Source organism: Lontra canadensis, unplaced genomic scaffold (assembly GCF_010015895.1).
Source record: "Lontra canadensis isolate GAN:19392208 unplaced genomic scaffold, GSC_riverotter_1.0 scaffold33, whole genome shotgun sequence".
Lineage (NCBI taxonomy): Eukaryota > Metazoa > Chordata > Mammalia > Carnivora > Mustelidae > Lontra > Lontra canadensis.
This window is the reverse complement of record NW_022631027.1, coordinates 7,541,791-7,553,322: the sequence shown is the minus strand read 5'-3', so window position 1 is coordinate 7,553,322 and position 11,532 is coordinate 7,541,791. Positions and strand designations below refer to the sequence as shown.

At 45.4% G+C, this 11,532-nt stretch overlaps 1 non-coding gene across 1 annotated transcript; it reads right to left on the bottom strand.

Annotated features, from left to right (window-relative positions):
- Positions 1-9,147: 9,147 nt before the first annotated feature.
- TRNAR-UCU lies at positions 9,148-9,232 on the bottom strand. The gene is given in 2 exon segments: positions 9,148-9,183; positions 9,196-9,232. It is a non-coding gene; the product is annotated as a tRNA-Arg (tRNA).
- Between the last annotated feature and the right edge of the window lie 2,300 nt (positions 9,233-11,532).

The window sequence follows — 11,532 nt, the reverse complement described above, 5'->3', positions numbered from 1 at the left end:
GCAGTCGGGGGTCTCTTCCAGCTATGAGCGGAGTGGTGCCTTCTTCCTCAGGACTCTTAATAGTTACAACCAGAACTGCAAAAGAGAGACTGGTAGGGGCACCTGGGTGGCTCAGTGGGTTAAAGCCTCTGCCTTCAGCTCAGGTCATAATCCCAGGGTCCTGGGATCGAGCCCCACATCGGGCTCTCTGCTCAGCGGGGAGCCTGCTTCCCTTCCTCTCTCTCTGCCTGCCTCTCTGCCTACTTGTGATCTCTGTCTGTCAAATAAATAAAATCTTAAAAAAAAAAAAAAAAAAGAGGGACTGGTAAGGCTCAGGCACCAAATCCTGACTTCAGACTCCATGCAACATACTGAAATTCTGAGGTCTTGTTCCTTAGGTGTTTTCCAGATCTTCTTTAAAACGACAGGAAAGAAATATGTGCTTATAGTCATCTGTGTGAAAAGAAATGTATGCAGCTTTGTTTAGTCTCTCTGATTCCTTCCTACACCTACCCAAGCCCCATAACTCAGGGAAGTTCAGAAGAGTAACATATTAAAATAGAAGTACAGACAAGACACAATGTAGTTAACTAGACTTTTTCTATATCTTAAAGTCTGTGTATTATCAGTAAGACTTATTTTTTTCCTTAAATGTGTATGTGCGCATATGTACACACATAAATGCAAAAACAGCAGTGAGAGGATGAGTGTGTCATAGCTTACTTCTGGAATGTGAGGTTCATTAAAACCTTGGCTAATTTATCTACAATCTGCCCTTCCAGCCAAAGCTGCCACTTCTCCCCACTTCAGCTTCACAACAGGTCATCTCAGCTACCTCAATGTGGAGGAGACCAGCTATCAAAGTGACATGAAAGGGTACTAAACAACTGGGCCAGTGCCTTCCCCATGCTTTGGTGATTGCAACTGCTGCCCTTTTTACATATTTTACCTTTAGAGAGATTCTTGGTTTTCCCTATAGTGAAATCACTATCCTGATTCAATGAAAAACATGTCAATCAAGATGACCCTACAGTTCCTCAGTCTCAAATTCAATGTCATCAATTCCAATTACCCTCATTTCCACTCGACTTCAGCCAATTGCTATCATTGCCTTAGACTTGTTACTTGAAACTTCAAAGGTCAAGATTCTGAACTCTCAGGGTACCCCAATCTGTTAGCCTTCCCTTTTATTTTTTTTAAAGATTTGATTTATTCCACAGAGATAAAGAGAACAAGTGGGAGGAGGGGCAAGGGAAGAAGCACACCCCCTGCTGAGCAGGGGCCTGGGCAGGGAAGTGGGGTGGTATCTGGATCCCAGCACCCTGGGATCAAGACCTGAGCCAAAGGCAGATGCTTAATCAACTAAGCCACCCAGGTGCCCAGCCTTCTTCCTTCCAATCCAGCCTTGGCTGCACTTTGGAATTACCTGAAGTGGCTTCAATAATATGGATGCCTGGGCCTCACCCCCAGAGATTGTGAAGTCCTGATCTCAAGCATTGCACCTGCTCTTACTCTCCCAATCCTCCACCCATCAGGATACATTTTCCTCCTAACCAGTCTGGACCCAATCAGTCAGACATCTCAAAAAATTCTTTGTATCCCATGGTCTCTCTGTTCTCTATTATTTTCTGTTACTGTCACCTGCCAGGCCCAGCCAGGGAAACACCCACTATTTCTTAAATGTCCAGATTACTGAGATTTGGGAAACTACCATAAGCTACAGACTCTTCGGCTGGGCTTTCACTGCTGCTCCACAGTTCTTTTATTCAATTCTGATTACTTTCCACCAGATTCATTCAGTCTGAAAGCCAGCCAGACACCACAAAATTGAGTGTTACAAACTATTTAAGCATCAGGGTACACCAGTGAAGAAGACGTAGCCCCTGAACCCACATTCACTAACCAACTAGCTTCCCAGTAAGGCACTGGCCCAAGACAGGATGGCAGGAGAGGGGACAAGTCAGGGTATTTCTGTCCGGCTTTAGATTGGGTTGGGGCTCTGCCATTTCCCAGTCTCCACCAGGCAGCTCTCTGCCACTGAATGGCCCAGGCTTCTGGGTTCTGGTAACACCATCTCCTCCCAAAGACCCTATGGCACTAAGGGTGACTGAGGTTTCCTACTTTTCCAGTCTCTGGGTTGCCACACTTTTAGCACTTCCATCACCATCAGTAAAGAATCCCCTTTATTAAATTCTTTAGAGCAATGCATTTTTCTGCCTGGACCCAACTGATACATGTAAGCCAAACCAAACTAGTTGATATGGAGTTTTCAGTCAGTGAGCATACACGGAGTTCTAGGCATGCCAGCCACTCTGCCAGATACAGTGAGTTTTTTTTACCTTTTATATCTGTTCACATGATTAACCCCACCTAAAACCCCTTGCTTCTTTCCCACCTAACAAAACACATGACCTTTCAAACTTTTAAGAAGCCAGTATTCTGAGCATCTACTCTGTGCAAGGCACGCTGCTGGGGGTATGTCCCAGGCATCACAGAATTGATAGTCAACATTTCTTCATAAAATGTTTTATCAGATTGTCTCTACTGATGTGTACACTCTTGAAATTCCCATTTGAGTGCTTTTTTTTTTTTTAAGATTTTATTTATTTATTTGACAGAAATCACAAGTAGGCAGAGAGGCAGACAGAGAGGTGGAAGCAGGCTCCCTACGGAGCAGAGAGCCCGATGCTGGGCTCAATCCCAGGACACCGGGACCAAGACCCGAGCCAAAGGCAGAGGCTTTAACCCACTGAGCCACCCAGGTGCCCCGCTTTTTTTTTTTTTTTTTTAATTGTATTTAACAAACACCTATGTAGCACTTACTACCAGGCACTGTTCTAAGAACTTACAAATATAGCTGGTATTTTTATATAGCGGGTTTTTATGTAACTGTTTATGCATGTATGTATCTATGAGACATACATATATAACAATTCAGGTAACCTTAGGTAAACCTATGAAGTAGGTGCTACTATTATCCTCATTTTATAAGTGAAGAACAAGAGGCACAGAGAGTAACCTGCCTAAGGTCACAGAGCTAGTAAGAATAACTCACACTTTTATTTTAACCTTGCATTATGTCTGTCTGCATACCTGTTTCCACATCACCAGCAAAAACTGCTGAACTTTTCCCCTTTGCCAGTTACAGATGTGATTTTTACCTGGGAATGTGGCTACCTGGGAAAAAAAAAAAAAAAGCTATGATTCTCACCTTTCCATGGGATGTAAATGAAAGCAGTATGTCCAGCTTCCGGGAAGTGTCCCTCAGAGAAGGGTGAGCTTGAAGTGGGGCTCTGTCCCTTTCTCTTCTTCCCACTAACTAGGATGTTGACCTGATGGCAGGGGAGGAGCAGTTTTCTGGTATATCAGGTAAAAAAGCTTCATTTTAAGGTGAAAGAATAAAAAGGAGCCTAGATCTCATCTCTCATGACCAAGTAGTTGCCAAAGCCTGAACTTTCACATGAGGAAGAAATCTCCTTCTGGTCGAATCCATTGTTATTTTGAATTCCCTGCTACTCACACCAAAGCCGATCCTAAACAGTGGCATAATCAATGCATGGCTCCCTGCCCCCCACACTAGGGTGAACTCTTGAAAATGCACTCTTGTCTCTCTCACCTTTGTATTTCTTTCCAATGTGGTTCTTTGAACAAAGCTAATACTCAAAAGTATATATCCAATTGAGGACGAATGAGATTATAAAGTATTTTTATTTACTTATTTGACAGGCAGAGATCACAAGTAGGCAGAGAGAGGAGGAAGCAGGCTCCCCGCGGAGCAGAGAGCCCGATGTGGGGCTTGATCCCAGGACTCTGGGATCATGACCTGAGCCAAAGGCAAAGGCTTTAACCCACTGAGCCACCCAGGTGCCCCTATAAAATGTTTTTAAAATAGTGATGGATGTAGAAAGCCCCGGGTCAGGTGGAAGCTGGAATGTAATCACTCCTGGCCTTTGGTCCTTTGAGTGTGTTTGGACCACGGGCAGCAATATGGGAGTGTCTCCCTGCCCTGGGGCAACTCCCTCTTTGTCAATAACTTCCTGAATCCTGGGAATGTGAGGCCCCAGCTGTAAAAGAGCCCAAAGAAAACAGATCTTCCACAACTAACGCCTTTAATTGTCCCTTCATCTTCATGCTTTTATCCCTGCCCTCTTCCTACCTGCCTCCAAAGAGCAGATGTTTTCCCATCATTCCTCGGCTAATCTTTTCACCTTACTCCCATAACATCTTTGCATCTTAATTTTCTCATCTCTAAAATGGGGATAATTATTTAGTAGGACTTGGGGAATAATTAAATGGCAAGGGCTAACTAAACTTGTTGGTATCTAGAAAAATGTTACAGGTTTCGCTTTTCTTCTTGACTCTCTTTCTCTAGAGGCAACTTGCTTGGTCAAGTAGAATACTTTCTTCTTGTTCTCTTCCTACCTCTCCTGCTGCCTTTTCCTAGACTCTGAAAAACTCATTCTTGCCTATCCCTCAAATGTCTGTGCTCTGGGTTTCTCCAGACCACCTCCCTAGTTCCAGCCTCCACCATTTCTTACCTGGACAACTCCACCTGCCCTGAATTGATCTCCCGGCTTCCAGTCCTGTTCTCCTCCCACCAGGCATCCACACTATAGCCTGAGCGGAACTGGAAGGCACATATCTAAGCTCAGTGCTGCCTCCCCAAAAGCAATTCACAGTCCTTAACATGTACAAGAACTTCAGGACATGCTACTTGCTAAAACCACTATAAAGAGAGATTTTGTTTAGATTTCTCCACTTTTAACGAGGGGAGCTCCTAAAATGTATACTTATGGCTGAGATCCAGCATATAGTGAAATGTAAGGAGTCAATAAATGTTGAATGCAATTCAGAAAAACTTCAGTGGGTAAGCAGTATCAGAGCTGCCCATGTGAAAGTGATCTAGGAACAATTTTTTTTCCCTCTTCATCATTAGTATTGGGCTTTGTTTTCGCTGGTTTTTTTTTAACTTGACTTTTTTGTTACAAGGATAAGATTGGCTTATTATGAAAAAATTCAAACATTAAAATGAGATATAAAGTAAAACAAGCCTTCCCTCCCTCATTATCATTGCTCCTCCTGGTCCAGCACTGTTAACTGTATATACTTCCAGAAAGTTCTTATGCACACACAATCATAGTAAGGCACATGTTATTACTATTATTATTTGCATTATTTAACACAAATACAATCACATTAAACACACTTATTTTCATATCAGCTTTTTTCATATAATCTGGGATATTTTTCCATAGTGGTATATATACATCCTCCTCAATTTTAAAAGGTCTGCATTGTATTCAATTATACCACTCTACTGTACTTTTGTCAGACAGTTCATTATTTTAAAAATTTTTTAAGTGAAGTGTAGTTGGCATTTATTAGTTTCAAGCGTACAACACAGTGATCGACAATTCTGTATGTTACACAATGCTCACCATAAGTGTAGTCATCATCTGTCACCATACATATTACAATATTGATTATATGCTCCTATTCTGTACTTTTCATCCCCATGACTTATTTTAAGATTTTTATTTATTTGTCAGAGAGAGAACACAAGCAGGAGGAACAGCAGGCAGAGAGAAAGAAGCAGGCCAGAAAGAACAAGGAGCCCGTTGTGGGACTCGATTCCAGGACCCTGGAATCTTGACCTGAGCTGAAGGCAGCCGTTTAACCGACTGAGCCACATAGGTGTCCCCTGCGACTTATTTTAAAACCGAAGTTTGTACCTCTTAATCTCCTTTACCTATTTCTCCCATCCTTCTACTCCCAGCAACCACCAAGTTTGTTCTCTGTATTTATGAATCTGTTTGTTTACAAACAGTTCAGTATTGATAGACATCTAGGTTATTTCTAGTTTGGGCCATTCTAAATAATACTGCATTTATGCTAGATAAATAAATGTCAATTTTTCCAAATACACAAAAATGCAAAATATTAGAATAAATATGCATCACAACCAAGTAGGATCCACTTCAGAAATGCAAGAAGGGTTAAATATTAGAAAAATCTTAATATATTGCATAGTAATAACAGATCAAAGGAAAAAACCTCCATAGATTACTGACAACTAGGGATGGTTTCTTAATGTGATAAAGTGTGTGTGTGTGTGTGTGTGTGTGTGCATGTATGTGTGTGCAGGAACACCCCAAAAGCTAGCATCATGCTTAGTGGAGAAGCATTCCTATAATGGTCAGATACAGGATAGTTCAGTCTACTATCACCATCATCACAGAAATTAACATTTTTTGGAGATAACACCAGATGCTATTATAAGAGAAATAATAATGTGGCATAAGAATTAGAAAAAAAATTATAATCAATTGTGAGTCATATATTTCCAGAAAACACAACAGTCAACTGGAAAAACTACTTTTCCTTTTAAAAAATTGAAATATAATTCACATACCATAAAATTCAGTCTTTTAAAAATATGCAGTACACTGGGTTTTTGTATATGCAGAGTTATGCAATTATCACTGCTTATTCCAGAACATTTCTGTCACTCCCCCAAAATCCCATTAAACACACAGTCACTTCATATTCCCCTTAGCCCCAGCACTTGGCAACAATTAACTTCTGTCTTAATAGATTTGCCTATTTAGGATATTTTATATAAATGGAATCATATAATATGTGGTCTTTTACGACTGGATTCTTTTACTTGGCGTAGTTTTCAAGGTTTATCCATGTTGCAACATGAATCAGTATTTTATTCCTTTTTTAATGCTGAATAATAATATTCCATTGTATGGATGTACCACATTTTGTTTATCCACTCCTCAGCTGATGGACATTTGGGTTGTTTTTACTTTTTGTTTATTAAGAATAATGCTACTATGAACAATCATGTTCAGATTTTTGTGTTAACATATGTTTTCACTTCTCTTGGGTATATACCTAGACATGAAACTGCTGGGTTATATAGTAACTGTATAAACTTTTGACTAATTGCCAACTATATTCCAAAGAGACTGTACCATTTTACATCCCTACCAGCAATGTATGAGGGTTCTAACTTTTCCACATCCATGCCAACACTTGTTATTGTCTTTTTTTTTTAAAGATTTTATTTATTTGAGAGAGAGGGGGGGAGTGCACACACAAGTGTTGGGGCAGAGGAGAAACAGACTCCCTGGATGATCGGGGAGCCCAATGTGGGGGTCAATCCCAGGACCCTGAGGTCATGACCAGACACTTAACTAAGCCACCCAGGCACCCCTGTCTTTCTAATTACAGCCATCCTGGTGGATGTGAAGTAGTATCCCATGGTTTGGAACTGAAAAATCATTTTATTTATTTATTTATTTTTATTTAAAAGATTTTATTTATTTATTTGACAGAGATCACAAGTAGGCAGAGAGGCAGGCAGAGAGAGAGGAAGAGAAGCAGGCTCCCCCTTGAGCAGAGAGCCTAATGCGGGGCTCAATCCTAGGACCTTGAGATCATGACCTGAGCCAAAGGCAGAGGCTTAACCCACCAAACCACCCAGGTGCCCCTGAAAAATCATTTTAAATAGTAAAATAGTTCAATCAAGATGGCTGGATATAAATGTATTTTTAAAATATCAAAAGCCGCCTTATATACAAGCAAAAATCACTTAGAACATATAATGGAAGGGGCGCTTGGATGGCTCAGTCAATTAAGTCTCTGCCTGCAGCTCAGATCATGATCCCAGGGTCCTGGGATTGAGCGCTGCATTGGGCTCCTTGCTCAGCAGGGAGCCTGCTTCTTCCCCTACCTGCCACTCCCCCTGCTTGTGCTTGTTCTCTCTCTCTCTGTGTCAAATAAATAAAATCTTTATTAAAAAAAAAAATATATATATATATATATAATGGAAGAAAAGATCTCAACAAAAAAGAAACTATCTAGAAATAAAGTTAACAAATAAATCAAGATATATATATAGACAGAAAACTTTAACATACTTCTGAAGAGCACAGAAGGTCTGAACAAATGGAAAAGTATATATGTTCTTCCCCCCACCCTTGCTTCTCTTAAATAGGAAGATTCAACAGAGTTAGTTCAATTCTCCATATATTAATCTATAAAATAACATGACTCCAACAAAGTATCTCCTAAGATTAGAACCAGATTAGCTTTAACTAAGGCTCATGTGAAAAGACAATACAGAATTATGGTTTTACCCAAAGACCCAGGCATTTTGGCAAGCTGCTTATTAGTTGTGTATTCCTGGACAAGTTACTTAACCTGCCTCAAATGCCCCTTCCATGAAAGGGGATAATATACCAACCTGGTAGGGTCGTCAGGAGGATTAAATGCTTTAAAATGCATAAAGCACTTAAATAGTACCTAGTATATAACAAATGCTAAATGCTAAATAAATGCTAACTTATTAACATTATGTACAGCAGAGTTTGTTACAATGAATTTTGAAAATCCCATTCATTCATTCATTCATTGATTCGCATTGCGTAAGAAGGAACCCAATTCTCACGTAAACCCATGTGTTGTCAGGGGAGGAGAGACAAGATAGCGATCCCTGCCTGGAGATGCTGACCGGCAGAATGGACCTCGGAGCTCTTCGCACTCGAATCATGGGGAAGAACAGCGGGTATTCTTATCAGAAATGCAGATTCCTGGGCCCGGTCCCCAGTCAGCTGAACTGAGCTCCGCGGTGAGGCCCGGAAATCTGCATCTCTGACAGGATCCCACTGGGGATTCCGGTACGTGACAATTTCTGGGCTGGAAAGGCAACCAGCCAGCACCGCGCAGGTCACGGTGTAGGCGTGTTTTCTCATCCTTTCCTCGCCCTCCTTCCCTAGCAGTCGCGGTCTCGGTCGCGGATCAGGGCAAAGGGGTGTCAGCCCTGGAGCGTGTGGGCAGCTCCTCGGAACGCCCGAGACCCAACCACCTTTGGGCCGAAACCGCGAGATCTGGGTTGGCCGCCGCCCGGAGCGGCTCCTCGCAGTTCCTGGATCAGGCTCCGCGGAGAGCTGGGCCCGGACCCTGACCCACCCAGCTGAGGAAGCCGGGCGGGGGGCGGGCGTACCCAGCGCGAGCGGCTAGTGGTGGAACGGCTGCAGAAGCCGCTCACAAGAGGAGAAAGGGCAGAGAAGGAGACGCAAGTTCAACCGCCTAGGAAAAAAAGAGGGAGGAGAGAAATGACCGGGTCAGAAAATAAATAAGCGGAGGGAAAAACTGCGACTCCGCCGGGACTCGAACCCGGAACCTTTGAATGTCCTCCGCCTCTAGAAGTCCAATGCGCTATCCATTGCGCCACGGAGCCACCTGTTGGAGTTCTCGCGCATCTGCTCTGTTAAGCCAGAGGCGACGGCCCCGCGCCCTTCCCACCACCCCCTCAGCGGCCCCCCCAACCTCCTGTCTGTGTCGCCGAGGCCAGGGCATGGCAAGCCTGGGCAGCAGCCACCGAACGTGAGCCGCAGGCGCCCGTGCTTCGCCAGCAGCTGACTCTCACAAAGTCGACCAGACCCGCAAGTCCGCCGGGCCCCGGTCGGTCGGTCGGTCTGAGGGCTGCCGCAGCCCCGTCTCCGGCCTGCCCAGGACACGGCCGCGCAGGACGACTCAACCCCGCGCTGTTACCCGCCCCCCCGCCCCGGTCCCTTCCTGCCCCGAGCGCCCCCGCCTACCGGCTCTCTCCCGCGGCCGGTCACGCCCCGCCCGGGCCCCGGCCCCGGCGACGCGGAACCAGGTCGGCCGTTGCGCGGTTCAGCCGGTCCGGTAGCGCCCGGCACTTACGTCGCACCTTTTAGCGGCCGATCTCGAACGGCGGCCCCTCCCGGGTGCCGGACTCTTCCCCGGCGGGCCGCGGCGGCGTCTGTGTGCGTGCTTGTGCGAGTTTTATTTGCGCAGGGTTCAGTAAAATGGGGTTTGGGTTGCATTTCGCTCCCCACAGACCCAGAGCCGAATTTCTGAGGTATCCGGGCTCTGGTGGGCTGAGGGGGGCGACGCGCCCCGCGCCGCAGCATCCTCTGAGAGCTCATCCAAGCGCCGGGAGCCGCCGCCACGGGTGCTGCGCAGCCGCCCCCAGCCCGCGCGCCGAGAGCACGCGGCTGCGTGGGCGGCGGCTGCGAGGGTGGCTGCGCGCGTGGGAGCGCCGGGAGCATGCGTGTGCGGGTGCGTGTGGCTGGAGGGCGCGCGCCCGAGCGCGGCCGCGGCCTTGCTCTGCGGGGGGAGGGCGGCGGCCGAGACCGATGCTCCTTGGAATGGCACGGTCGCCAGGAATCAGGTGGGTGATGGGGTAGCGGGGTGGGGTCTTCAGTACCCCCACCCCACCCAGTCGTCCTTTTCGGCACGGCCCCGAAGCCACTTGAAATAAACAATCTAAGTAAATACTGCGTGGTTGCTATGCAACCGCTGCAGACAAAATCCCTGGCTTCCCGCTCCAATCAGTTGCGGCTTTCCGAGCCCCGCCCACGTAGCAATTGCTGTGGCGCCGCTGCGAGCGCTCTTGAGGTCGCTCCACAGCCCACTTCTGCACCAAACCACGGTCAGCCACAATCCAGACCGTGGTCCACGCCGCTCGTCCCTGCCTAGCATCATCAGCCATCAAAGCAAAGCCATCCTTGTCAGTGTTCTGAAGACAAGAATTCCCAGGAAGATTCTAGTGTGGTAGGGATCTTTCCATTCTTACTTAACCCCACAACAGTGCCGTAAGGCAGGTACTCTTGTCCCCTTTATAAAGGACACTGCAGCTAAGAGAGGTTAAATTAATTGTGTACTGACACCCAGAAAGTAAGTATCAAGAACTGTGAAGCATCTGAGATTTTACCCTCCTTTCAGGTTAACATATCTGCTTGTCATTTTCATGGATCCTGACTGAGCACACGAGAGAATACTGGGTCAGAAATGAAAGACTGTTACAGCAAAAGCAGTAGCCAGGGTATCAACATGTTTGTGTTGGTTTTCTGAACCCCAGTTCTTCCAGGAATGAAGCAGATGGGTCTAGATGGATGCTTGCTCACAAAATGGGTTGTGTTACAGGAGAGGAATGGTAAACTTGGGGAAGGCACCATTATGGAGCAAGCAGTAAGCAGGCCTTCTCTTTGTCCCATGGGGAGACATCCTCATCCTTCAAGTTTGCTCACTGCAAGCACAACCCTGAGACATGGCCCACATGAACAGGGTCTTGCATTCTTAGCATATGTGGCAAGATTGTGCAAGGGTGCTAAGGGCCCATGGTAGATTGCCCCTCCAAACAGTAAATGGCTGAACTCTGCCAGGCCTGTTTCATTCTGCTGTAATACAAGTAACACTCCTTGACAACAAACATTTTATGTATAGCATTGTTATACCCCCTTTAAGATTAATGAAGTAAAACACATCTTTGCATTATCAAGGAATTCTCACATATACAAAATTAGCCCACAAAATAGAGTATGACTTTACATCATATTTATGTAAACAAATCTTTGTTGAACTCTGCAATGTACCAGACACTGGCGGCATCTCAGTCTTCACTGATCCTTGGAGTTGAACATGAAGATACAGGGGAAGAGAGGCCTCAGTGCTCCTGTGCGAACACCACATAGAGGATCTCTGCCTGGGGGCGTTGGAGCCAGCTCGCAA